This window comes from Phoenix dactylifera, unplaced genomic scaffold (assembly GCF_009389715.1).
Source record: "Phoenix dactylifera cultivar Barhee BC4 unplaced genomic scaffold, palm_55x_up_171113_PBpolish2nd_filt_p 000245F, whole genome shotgun sequence".
Taxonomy (NCBI): domain Eukaryota; kingdom Viridiplantae; phylum Streptophyta; class Magnoliopsida; order Arecales; family Arecaceae; genus Phoenix; species Phoenix dactylifera.
In genome coordinates, this window is record NW_024067741.1 from 153,480 (window position 1) to 165,998 (window position 12,519).

Sequence of the window (12,519 nt, forward strand, 5' to 3'; positions counted from 1 at the left end):
GAAGTTGGATTTTTATTTGCACTTAATTGGTAAATCATTTATTTTGAAAACTAATTAAAAAAAAAGATTCCATTTGTCTTATTATCGGAAATTTATTTTGAAATCTACTAATGAGTCTTATTGGCATGCACCTTAGTATTTCAACCCTAAGCCAATTCATTCTAATTGATTTTGATGCTATGATCTTAAAGGAGTAAAAGAAAGTCTTTAAAAAGAGCTCTAAAAGAACTCTCAAAGCTTTGAATTTTATGTATCATATATTGCATAAATTTATGTTTTGGTATTTGTGCCCAAATATTTTTATATCATAAAAGAACTTTGAAGTCATTAAGAATTAATGATTTAACATGATCTTATGTTTTTCGAGTATATAAGTTTCGATCTTTATCTTATAGATTTCATCTACACTTGATTTGAAAACTATCTTTGGAATCTATATTTAGATATCTCTTCTGGCTCGTATGTCTCATTTTTTAAGCCAAATGTTTCATGTTTGATTTTAATGATATTGATGTGAAGTAAAAGAACTTTAAAAGAATGGTATCATATTTGATGTGATTTTATCATAATTTTGAAACTATTTTAATTGGCTCCGTTCTATACTCATTATCTTGCTCTGATATTATTGCCTTGAGTCACATGATTCATATTCTTGCAATAATCTGACATGCATTGAATAAAATATTGTCTTGTACTTAATGTTTCATTATTTTGCAACATTTTTGATGTTGTCAAAAAGGAAGAGAAATATCTGAGTACATGCTCATAATGCTTTATGCCTTGAATTGAATATAAAAATCAGCTTAGATTGAAATATGTTGATTATGTTAAAGCTGATTAACTCTAAAGCATTATCATAAAGTGTGTTCTTAAAGTGTCTCCTAAATTATGTATTTGTTTTGACATGTATTTGCTCTTTGTGGTAGTTTGTGCTTTTGGCATAGATGAAATACAATGCTTCTCTTGAGCTATGATCTTTGTGATTGTCATTGCAATGCTATCCATTTCTTTATTATTCATTTTTTTTGATGATAACAAAAAGGGGAAGAAAATATAAGAGAGAAACTAGAAGCAAATTCTATAAGAAAAACAGTATAGGGGAGAAAATATAATAGGGGAGAAAATATAAAAGGTATATATTGCATACTTATGGGGGAGATATGTATTATACACTTAAGGGGGAGACATTTGACAAAGAGAAAATCTGAATCTGGCACATAATCATAGAGATTTTTTTTGCCTCAATACATAGCTTGAAACTCTTGCTTTAAGGGGGAGCAAAGCTAAAATTCATTAGGCATTCTACTTGGATAAGATAGGGGGAGCTTTTGGTTCATTGATACATTCTCTAAATTGGACTATTTGAAACTTTTATACCAAAAGCATTTTCTATACATTAAACCTTACTTCTCACATGAATATCAATTTGCTTATACTCAACGTTTTGTAATCATCAAAAAGGGGGAGATTGAGGATCCTAGTGTGATTTTGATGTTTACAAAGCCATTGAGGTCAAATGGAAGTACTAATGCTTTCAATTCAATTGATCTAATACATAAGTGAGTAAGGAAGAAAGATTTGATACATCCTTGATACGCTTTGCTTGATACATTTAAAAGAACCTTCAAGAGCACATCTAAAACAAATTATATTGGAAGAACTTGAGGAAAGAACTAATTTAGAGTTTAATATACCTTAGAGTCAAGTTCTTTTAATTGAAGCTTAACTCTGTCATTTACATGCTTAATGAGCTTAAACTTTAATATGCCAAGCATCCTAAGGAGAAAGAAATGATTTGCAATGTTGTTACTTCTTTTATATGTTTAATGTGCAAATCTAACCTAAAGATGCAGAAAAACAGGATTAGAGTCGACCCCATAAGAGATGGAGTCAACCCTGGCACAATTTGGCACACTTTGGCACATTCTGGCACAAATGGCACAAATGACACAAATCTTGGGTCGACCCAAGAAAAGCTCGGGCCGACCCCAGCTTGGGTCGACCCAAGAAAAGCTCGGGCCGACCCAAGCTTCAGCCATCTGAAAATACAGCCTTTTGGAATTTACTGAGAGGGCCGACCCCAAGTTTTCTTGAGCCGACCCCAGGTGGAGCCGACCCCAAGTTGAGCCGACCCCAGTAAAAGTTAAGTCGACCCCAGATTGAAATGTCAAGAAAGCAAGTCTCTGGATTTTCTGAGAGGGCTGACCCAAGAAAAGCTTGAGCTGACCCAAGTCTGATGAACAGTGGTTTGAGTCGACCCCAGAAAAAGTTTGGGTAGACCCAAGCACGGGCAGAAGCATAACGGCTAGTTGTGCAGAAGTGCTTTTTGGACTTCCAACGGCTAGTTGTGCAGAAGTGCTTTTTGGACTTCCAACGGCTATAAACGGCTAGTTTCTTCAATCCAACGGTCAGAAAGGACTATTTGGAGGTTGGAGAAGTATTTAAGAGGGAGTATTCATCAGAGGAAGGAAGCTTTTGAAAAATACATCAAGTCCATTCAAGAGAAAACTCTAGCAAGGCAAGCTTCATTTAATTGCTTCATTCAAAGAGCCAAAAGGAAGTGGTTGAGCAGATTCCAAGAGATATTAAGAGCTCCACCAACCCTTGAAGAGTGAAGCAATCTTAACAAAAAAGAGAAGAGCCTTATTAAAGGAATAACTATATTCTAAACTCTTCTTTGTAGCTCATAATTGTTTTATTTGCTCATTTAGGAGCTTTAGTTTCTTGTTCTTTATTCTTGTTGTAAGGTTTGTTGGTAAGCCCGTAAAACCAACATTATAGGTTTGTTGGTGAGCCCGTAAAACCAACGGTATAGGTTTGTTGGTGCGCCCGTAAAACCAACGGTGTAGGTTGTTGGTGAGCCCGCAAAACTAATGTAGGTTGTTGGTGAGCCCGCAAAACCAACGTAGGTTATTGGTGATCCCGGAAAATCAAATTGTAAAGATTTTGGATTGTGAGCCCGAAAAACAATCCTACTGTAATCTGAGGGATTATAGTAAAATTTCCAAGGGGACGCTTGGGGAGTGGACGTAGGTGCCTTGGGGTGCACCGAACCACTATACATCGTGGTGTTTGTATTGTGGATTCACTTGTGATTATTCTTGTATTATCTTTCATCTTTGCTACAGTTTAATTCATTGAAGTAATTTAAGAAAGCATTCATCGCACTCAACTAAGGATGTTTTTAAAGTACTAAAAATTTAGAAAAACCCAATTCACCCCCCCTCTTGGGTTGTCACCTTGGGCAACATTGATGATAGAAAGTCTATATCAGGATATGTATTCTTATGCAATGGAGGATCAGCAAATTTGAAGAGTTCCAAACAACCGATTATTGCAGATTCAACCATGGAAGCAGAGTACATTGCTGCATCGGATGCTGCGAAGGAAGCGTTCTGGTACAAGAAGTTTGTCGAAGAATTAGGTTTCATGTCATCAGATGCCACAACCCTTTTCTGCGACAACAACGGTGTCATAGCACTGGCTAAGGAGCCAAGGTCTCACCAGAAGTCCAAGCACATAGAGCGGCAATTTTATTGAATTCGTGACTACCTTGAAAAGAAGTATGTAGAGGTATAGAGAGTGGACTCCACTGATAACGTGGCGGACCCATTCACTAAGTAGCTGAGCCAGAAGAAATTAGAAGTTCATCTTGAGAAGATGGGACTTAGATACATGTCTGATTGGCTTTAGTACAAGTGAGAGATTGTTAGAAGTATGCCCTAGAAGCCAATGTGGTTGATGCATATTTGTAATCTGGGGTATAAATTTGTAATTTGATACTTATTAATAAATAAGATTGGGCAATTTATTTTTCATTCATGTTTGTATGTGTCCATGAATCGTCCAAAAAATTAATAGATGATGATACATATTCTCAAGAAGTTGAGAATTTGAGGCATGTGTCATTAGGTATTAATTTCTAAACGCTCCTAATCGATGGATCCATCACGAGGGATGGTGATCGATTCGCTGAGATTAGTGCACAGATCACTTAGTCAGATGGACGAGTCTTAAGTCCACGGTGTAGAGACACTAGAGTGATTATGCGAGTACTTGTTAGAGAATAAGGTACTGAGCGTGACCAAAGAAAGTAGTCATATGGATGTCTATCCACTCGTCAGTGACTATTTATGCTGCAGTTGTATGACTGGTCCTTTGACCTGCGATGCCTCAGCTATTCACTACGAGGTTGCTGTAGTTTGACGAGCATGTGAACTTGCGCCCTAGCCATTCGGATCCTTATAGTGTGGATTGGCTGTAGTTATTCATTTTGAAATAGGGTCGCATCTAGATGGGATCTATCGATTTTGATAGATTAGGAGTGATCCTATGTGATTTATGAGACTAAGTTCGATAATTTTCTGGCTAGGTATTTTGGAAAACAGAGTTTTTCATATTTCGAACTGGAAGTCGAGTAAATCTAACATATGACAGACGATGGGGTTTGACGAGTTATCCATAACCTCCGTCACGTTGGGATCCATGATAGAGGGACTGTATCATACGCTAACTGCACCTAGAGATTTAGATATTCCATTCTGCTGGATTGCCATCCTATACTGCTTGGTGTCACTAGTGGATTGTGAGACTCGAAGGCATTCACTTGGTAATCAGTAAACCCTGAGAGTAGAGCTGAAATTGTTTCAGTTCACTAAAAAGAGTTTCAATGATATTGAGATAGAGATCTTAATATGTCTGACTACCAGTCAGAATAGAACCTACGGGGTCACACACATGGAGAATTTAATTAGTTAGACTATCATAATTATGATTTGGAATTATAATTCATGTCAATTATCAATATATTGGTGATTGAATTAACCCACTAAGTATTAGTGAGTTAATGAAAGAAGAATTAAGTAGAATTGATTGCAATTGGATTGCAACTGGGCTGATTTAATGAGCCAAATCAAATTGGGTTCGACCCAAATTAATTTGGGTTTATGATTGGGTCAATTTGATTAAACCAGGATTTGTGTGGATTTTAAAATCCACATATCATCGTAGGATGAATATAACTTAAGTCGTGTTCACACTATGCGGACTTTAAAGACCAGATGGTATCGTAGGATATAAATGTCATAAGTCATATGCGGACTTTAAAGTCCACATGTCATTGTATGATGAATATGACTTAAATCATGTTCATACTATGCAGACTTTAAAGTCCACGTGGCGTCATAGGGTTCAAGCCTAATCAGACTAGGCTTAACCTAGATCCATGGATACTTGTCATGTATTGATTTGATGGTACCATGGGCGCATGAATTGGACACTTGGCATTCATTTAAAGAATGCATGGTTATGTAGAGTTTATCTCTTAGTCTAGATAAACTCTTTTGAAAACCCTAGACCCATCTATTTAAAGGAAGAGCACTCCACACGGCAGCAAGGAAGAAGGAGTTCTTCCTTCTTCTCCATGGCAGCAAGAGGGTCCTCTACATCTTCTTCTTCCATGGCATCAAGGCAAGGAAGATCCACGATTAAAGCTACCTCCATCTCTCCCTTAATTGCGAGCAAGGTTGAAGAAGAAAGTGTTCTTCAAAGAGGTATGCTGCAGATTTTTATCTTTTAATTTTTATGATAGTCATGAAAGGTCTTTGCAAGGAGCTAGCACTCCGGTAAGATCTTATCTCAGATGATTAGATCCTCGTGTGGATACCTGTAGAGGCTGGACAAGTGTGCGGCTTAACCAGGAACCTAGAAAGATCATCAGGCTGTGGTATTTTACACTTGCAGAATTTTTAAAAATGAGATCTTCAAATTTATAATTTCTAATTTTATTTTAGTTTTATGAATCTTAATCAACCTTCCTCAGATCCTATTCTTCCCTTTCTAATGAGTTCAAAGATCTTCTGGATTTGGATCCAGAAAATTTTTTGAATTCTACGATCCGAGGTGCGTTCATGCGATGAACGACATTCCGTTCGAATTCCGCTGCGAATGTCACAACAAACGGGGTGTATCTCAACACAGGCAGCGAAGGGTCGACCCAGAGGTTGACCCAAGGGATCTAGGTCGACCCCTAGTGGGCAACATCCCTATTAATGGGAGCCAACTTTTCACTTTTCCAAATCATCCTCTTCCAAACTGCCATTTCTTCTTTCCAAACGTTAAAATTTTTCCTCTTCTTTCCTCCATTTCTTAGATCTATAGTTCCTACTGTTAGAACCCGCCCATGCCGCTGAAATTTCCAAACAAAATCAGATGGCAGCGGAAGGGGCATGTGCGGGATCGACGTTCATCGCATGAACATCGTTTGATAACCGTTCGTAGTTAGGTAAGGATTAAAAACTTTTAATAACTTTAGGAAGATCAGATCTTCACCTTGTACGGGTAGATGATCACCGCAAACTGAAGTTCGTGGTTTAGGATGAAGGTTCGCTTGAAGCCGTTCAAGTGCCTGGCCTCTACGGGTATCCACACGAAGTAGAGGACCAATCAAAGCTTCCTTGTCTCCCCGGGGTGCTAGCTCCCTTGCAGAGACAACTTTGGATGGCTGATTTTCTCTCTATCAATCAACCCTTGATTGTGCTTGAGAGGAGGAAGAAGAAGAAGGGATCTTGAAGAAGAACCAAAGCCTTCACTGCAGCCTTTCTTTTCCTTGCGTTGGATGAAGGAAGGGAAGGGGAGGAGGCCGCCAAGGCTTCTTCTTCCTTTCTTCTTGCTTTCGGCTGAAACAAGGAGAGGAGGAGGGGAGGGCGTACGGCAGCAAGAGGAGGAGCTTCTCATCTATTAGGTCAGCCCCAAAGCCTCCTCTTTTTATAACATCTAGGGCTCCTACAAGTTAGGAGCCCTTGATGTATTACCAAGAGGGGCGCCGGCCCCTCTTGTTGCCGCACCAAGGGATCAAAGGAGGAGGGGCGTGAGCGCCTCCCTCTCATGTTGCCCTAATCCTCATCTAATGAGGATTGGGAGGCCCTAATGTGGTTTAGCCCTAATCCAATTAGGCTTAGCCCAAGGGTGAACCAATTTGGATCCAATCTAGGTAAGTCCTAATCCAATTAGAACTTAGATCAATTTTGACTCAATTGAACTCTTCAACCCTAATCCAATTAGGAGTCTTATTGATTTATTAGATTAATAATTAATTGTGACTTAAGAAACCCTAATCCAAATTAGGACATATTTAATTTTAGTCCTAATCCAATTAGGTCTCTATTTGAATCCGAAGTCCTAATCTGATTAGGACTCTAGGAATCCTACTCCAAGTAGGAATCCGATTTTAATTCAAAACTCCTAATCTCATTAGGATTGTAGGAATCCTATTCGAAGTAGGAATCCTAGTCCTACTCCAACTAGGATTCCCAGTCCTAATCCAATTAGGACTCTAGGAATCCTACTCGAAGTAGGACTCTTGTTTCAAGTCCAATTAATTAATTCCCTTTGTTCCTTCTTCAACTGAATATCAATCAAATTGATTACTTGTGATTCCTAATCATGATTCAACTATCGGATCGGTCAATACTTCTAGTGTGTGTGACCCCATAGGTTCTACTCTGACTGGTAGTGAGATATATTATGATCTCTATCATAATATCATTGAAAACTCCTTTCAATGGATTGGAACGATTCCAACTCTACTCATTAGGGTTTATCGATCATCGAGATAATCCCTGTGAGTCCCACCATCCACCAGTGACACCTAGCAGCATGTAGTGGCTACCCAGTAGAATAGAATGATGAACCTCTAGGTGCAGTTATCATGTGATACAGTCCTACTATCGTGGATCCCTACAGGACGGAGGTCATGGACAACTCGTCAAACCCCATCGTCTGTCATATGTGAAGATTTATTCGACTTAAGTTCGAGAGTGGAACACTCTTTCTCCACTGTGCATACTGCCCCGGCCGAGGTCTTACGAACTCAGTCTTATAAATCACAAAGGATCTCTCCTTATCTATCAAGGTCGATAGATTCCTTATAGGTGCATACCCTACTCCTACAGTGAACTTACTGCAGCCAATCTATACTGCATGGACCCATATGGCTAGAGACCATGTATATGTGCAGTCAAACTACAATAACCTCACTGTGAGTAGCCGAAGCACCGCAGGTCAAAGGACCAGTTACACTACTGCAACATCAAGTAAGTCACTGACGAGTGGATAGACATCCAAGTGACTTCTTGTATTGGTCACGCTCAGTACCCTTGTTCTTAACAAGCACCTGCACTATTACTTCAGTATCGCTACACTGTGGACTCGAGTCTCGTCCATCCATAAGGAAAGTAATCTGTGCACTGATCTCATCGGATCAATCACCGTCCTCGTAATGATCCATCGATCAGGAGCGTTTAGAAATTAATCACTAATGATACATGGCTCAAGTTCTCAACTCTTGAGAATATGCATTATCATCTTATTAATTCCTTGGACGATTCATAGACACAATAATAATATGAATGAAAAAGATGCCTTTCATTTATTCAATAATAATAAAGTCAAGTACAAATTATGTCCTAGAATTAATAATGTGTCAGCCAAAATTGGCTTCTAGGGCATACATCTTATAATCTCCCACTTGCACTAAAGCCAATCAGTCATATATCTTAGTCCCATCTTCTCAAGGTGGACTTCAGTCTTTTGCTGACTTAGCTGTTTAGTGAACGGGTCTGCCACGTTGTCCGCGGAGTCTACTCTCTGCACTTCGACATACTTCTTCTCAACATAGTCGCATATGAGATTGAAGCGCCGCTCTATATGCTTGGACTTCTGATGAGACCTTGGCTCCTTAGCAAGGGCTATGGCGCCATTATTATCGCAGTAGAGTGTTATGGCATCTGATGACATTACATCCAATTCCGCAATAAATTTCTTGAACCAGAAGCCTTCCTTAGCAGCTTCGGAGGCGGCGATGTATTCAGCTTCCATAGTAGAATCAGCAATGATCGGTTGTTTGGAACTCTTCCAATTTACCGTACCACCATTGCACAAGAACACATATCCAGATGTTGACTTTCTATCATCGACATCAGTCATGAAGTCTGAATCTGTGTATCCTTCTACCTTCAACTCTGATGATCCTCCAAAAACCAAGAATAAATCTTTAGTTCTTCTCAAGTACTTAAGAATATTCTTCACAGCTGTCAGTGTTCTTCACCTGGATTTGACTGATATCTGCTTGTGACACTCACAGCAAGAGCTATATCAGGTCGTGTACATAGCATGGCATACATGAGGCTCCCTATTGCTGATGCATAGGGAATCTTGCTAATGCGTTGAATCTCTTCAGATGTGTTGGGGCACATCTTCTTGGAGAGATGAATTCCATGCCTAAGGGGTAAAAGACCCCTTTTGGAGTTTTCCATGCTGAACCTTTTCAGCACTTCCTCTATATACATTTTCTGTGATAGGCCAAGCATCCTTTTAGATCTATCTCTATAGACCTTTATTTCCAAAATATAGGATGCTTTCCCAAGATCTTTCATGGAGAACTCTTTTGACAACCAGACCTTGACCGAGGTTAGCATGGAAATATCATTCTCTATCAGGAGGATGTCGTCCACGTACAGTACGAGAAATACGACAGCGCTCCCATTAACCTTTTTGTAAACACACGGTTCCTCCTCGTTTTTGATGAAATCAAACGTTTTGATTGCGTCATCGAAACGAGCATTCCAACTCCGAGATGCTTGCTTTAGTCCATAAATGGACCTTTGCAGCTTGCAGACCTTGTGATCTCTATCACTGGAAGTGAAACCCAAAGGCTGTTCCATATAGATATCTTCTTCAAGATATCCATTTAGGAAAGCAGTTTTCACATCCATCTACCAGATTTCATAATCATGAAATGCTGCAATGGCAAGCAATGTTCGGATGGATTTCAGCATGGCTACAGGTGAAAAGGTCTCCTGATAGTCAATGCTTTCGCGTTGACTATACCCTTTCGCCACAAGCCTTGCCTTATAGGTCTCTACCTCTCCATCCGAACCTATCTTCCTTTTGTAGATCCATTTGCATCCAATAGGTACAATACCTTCTTGTGGATCTACTAAGGTCCAGACTTGGTTGGAATGCATGGAGTCTAATTCTGACTTCATAGCTTCCAACCATTTCTCAGAATCGACATCAGATATCGCCTCGTTGTAGGTTTTGGGATCCTGTATGTGATCCCTATCTCCCACTAGGAACATTTCTTGGTATCCTCTTCTAGTATACCTAAGTATCTATCGGGAGGATGGGAGACCCTACTTGATCTGCGAGGTAGTTTAGGGACATCGTGTACTGGCTCTGTATTCATGGGTTCGATAGGATCCATGACTCGTTGTTTTTCAGAGATTTTCTCTTCAAGCTCAATTTTGCTCCCACTGCCTCTATCAAGGATAAACTGGTTTTCCAAGAAGATGGCATGATGGCTCACAAACACATTGTGATCTTCTGAGATGTAAAAATTGTATCCTAATGACTCTTTAGGATATCCTATAAAATGAGCACTTATGGTTCTAGCCTCTAGTTTGTCCGCCTGTAGTCTCTTGACGTGGGCTGGACATCCCCAAATCTTGAGATGACCAAGACTTGGTTTCTTACCATGCCATATCTCATACGGTGTGATAGGAACGGATTTAGAGGGAACTCTATTAAGTAGATATACTGCGGTAAGTAAGGCATCTCCCCAAAGAAACATCGGTAGATCAGTGAAGCTCATCATGGACCTGACCATATCCAATAGGGTCCGATTCCTCCTCTCTGACACCCCGTTGAGTTGAGGTGTACCAGGAGGTGTCCATTGTGAGGACTATACCATTGTCCTTGAGATAGTTTCGAAATTCTCCACTAAGGTATTCTCCTCCTCGATCTGATCGAAGAGCCTTAAGGGGTTTTCCAGTTTGTTTTTTCTACTTCATTTCTGAACTCTTTGAACTTTTCAAAAGATTCAGATTTGTGTCTCATAAGATACACATACCCATACCGTGAATAATCATCGGTAAAGGTAATGAAGTACGAATAACGTCCCCTAGCTAGCACATCGAATGGGCCACATACATCTGTATGTACTAGGGTAAGTATTTCAGTGGTCCTCTCCCCATGTCCTACAAAGGGCAATCTAGCCATTTTTTCTTGAAAACAAGATTCGCAAACTGGATATGACTCGAAAGTCAATGAGCCGAGAAGCCCATCTTTATCCATTTTGTTCATTCTGTCCTCTCCAATATGGCCAAGCCTGAGGTGCCACAACTATTTTTGGTTTATCTCATCTCTGGATCTTTTGGATCCTTTGGCACTCACTTCTTGCTCAGACACATTTATAGATACATCCATATGCAAATGATAGAGACTGTCAATCATAAAACTACGTGCGACTATTTTATTTCTTAAATAAATAGAACAGCAGTCTTTGTCAAATGTAAAAACATGACCTTCCTGTGCTAGACATGAAACAGAAATCAAATTTCTGCTAGCAACAGGTACATAATAGCAGTCTCTAAGTAATAAACTAAAACCAGACGGTAGTCGCAGATGGTAGGTGCCCACAGCCACAGCAGCAATCTTTTGCCCCGTTGCCAACCCGAAGGGTTACTACACCTTCCGCTAGCCTTCTACTTTCCTTTAGACCCTGCATGGTAGTGCATAGATGAGCACTAGAATCAGAATCTATAACCCAACTAGAAGTAGAAGAAACCGTTAGATTAGTTTCAATTATGAGCAAGTCTATACCTTCTGAAGGTGTGTCACCTTTCTTGTTCTTAGGCTCTCGAGGTATGAAGGACAATTCCTCTTCCAGTGGCCGTCGACATTGCAGTAGAAACATTTTTCTTTGTCATTCGCCCTTTTCTTTTGAACTTCCTTCTTTGGCTTCTTGTCTTTGTTCTGCTTCTTAGCAGGCTTTCTTTTTCTTCCAAGTAGACTTTCTCTTGGAACCAGAAATCAACTCAGCAGCAAGGACATTGCCCCTTGAACCTTTCAAGGCTCCCTCAGCAGTTACCAACATATTTATTAGTTCAGTCTTAGTGCATTTAATCTTATTCATATGGTAGTTTACTATAAACTGACCAAATGAATTAGAAAGGGATTGAAGGATCAGATCAACTTGCAATTCCTTGTGCATGTTCATACCGAGCTTCTCAAGCTCCTCTAGGTCCTTGATCATAGTCAGACCGTGATCATGGACGGACTGCCCCTCGCGCATCTTTGCTTTGAAGAGCCTCTTGGACACTTCAAAACGAGCTGTGCGACTCTGCTCACCATACAACTCTTGCAGGTGTGCCAATATATCCCTAGCAGTCTTCATATTTTCATGCTGGCATTGTAGTTCATTGGACATGGATGCCATGATATAGCACTTGACCCTAGTGTCATCGTCTGTCCACTTCTCATGCGCCGTATGCTGATCAGCGGTTGGACGTGCTGGTAATGCAGAGATGTCATTGTCGAGCACATAGCCTATTTTCTCGCAACTCAGAACAATTTTGAGATTCCTAAGCCAGTCTCTATAATTGGTACCGGTCAATCGGTTGGTCTCAAGAATACGGGTCAAAGGGTTTGAGGCTGACATTATGATCTGCAGAGAGTAAA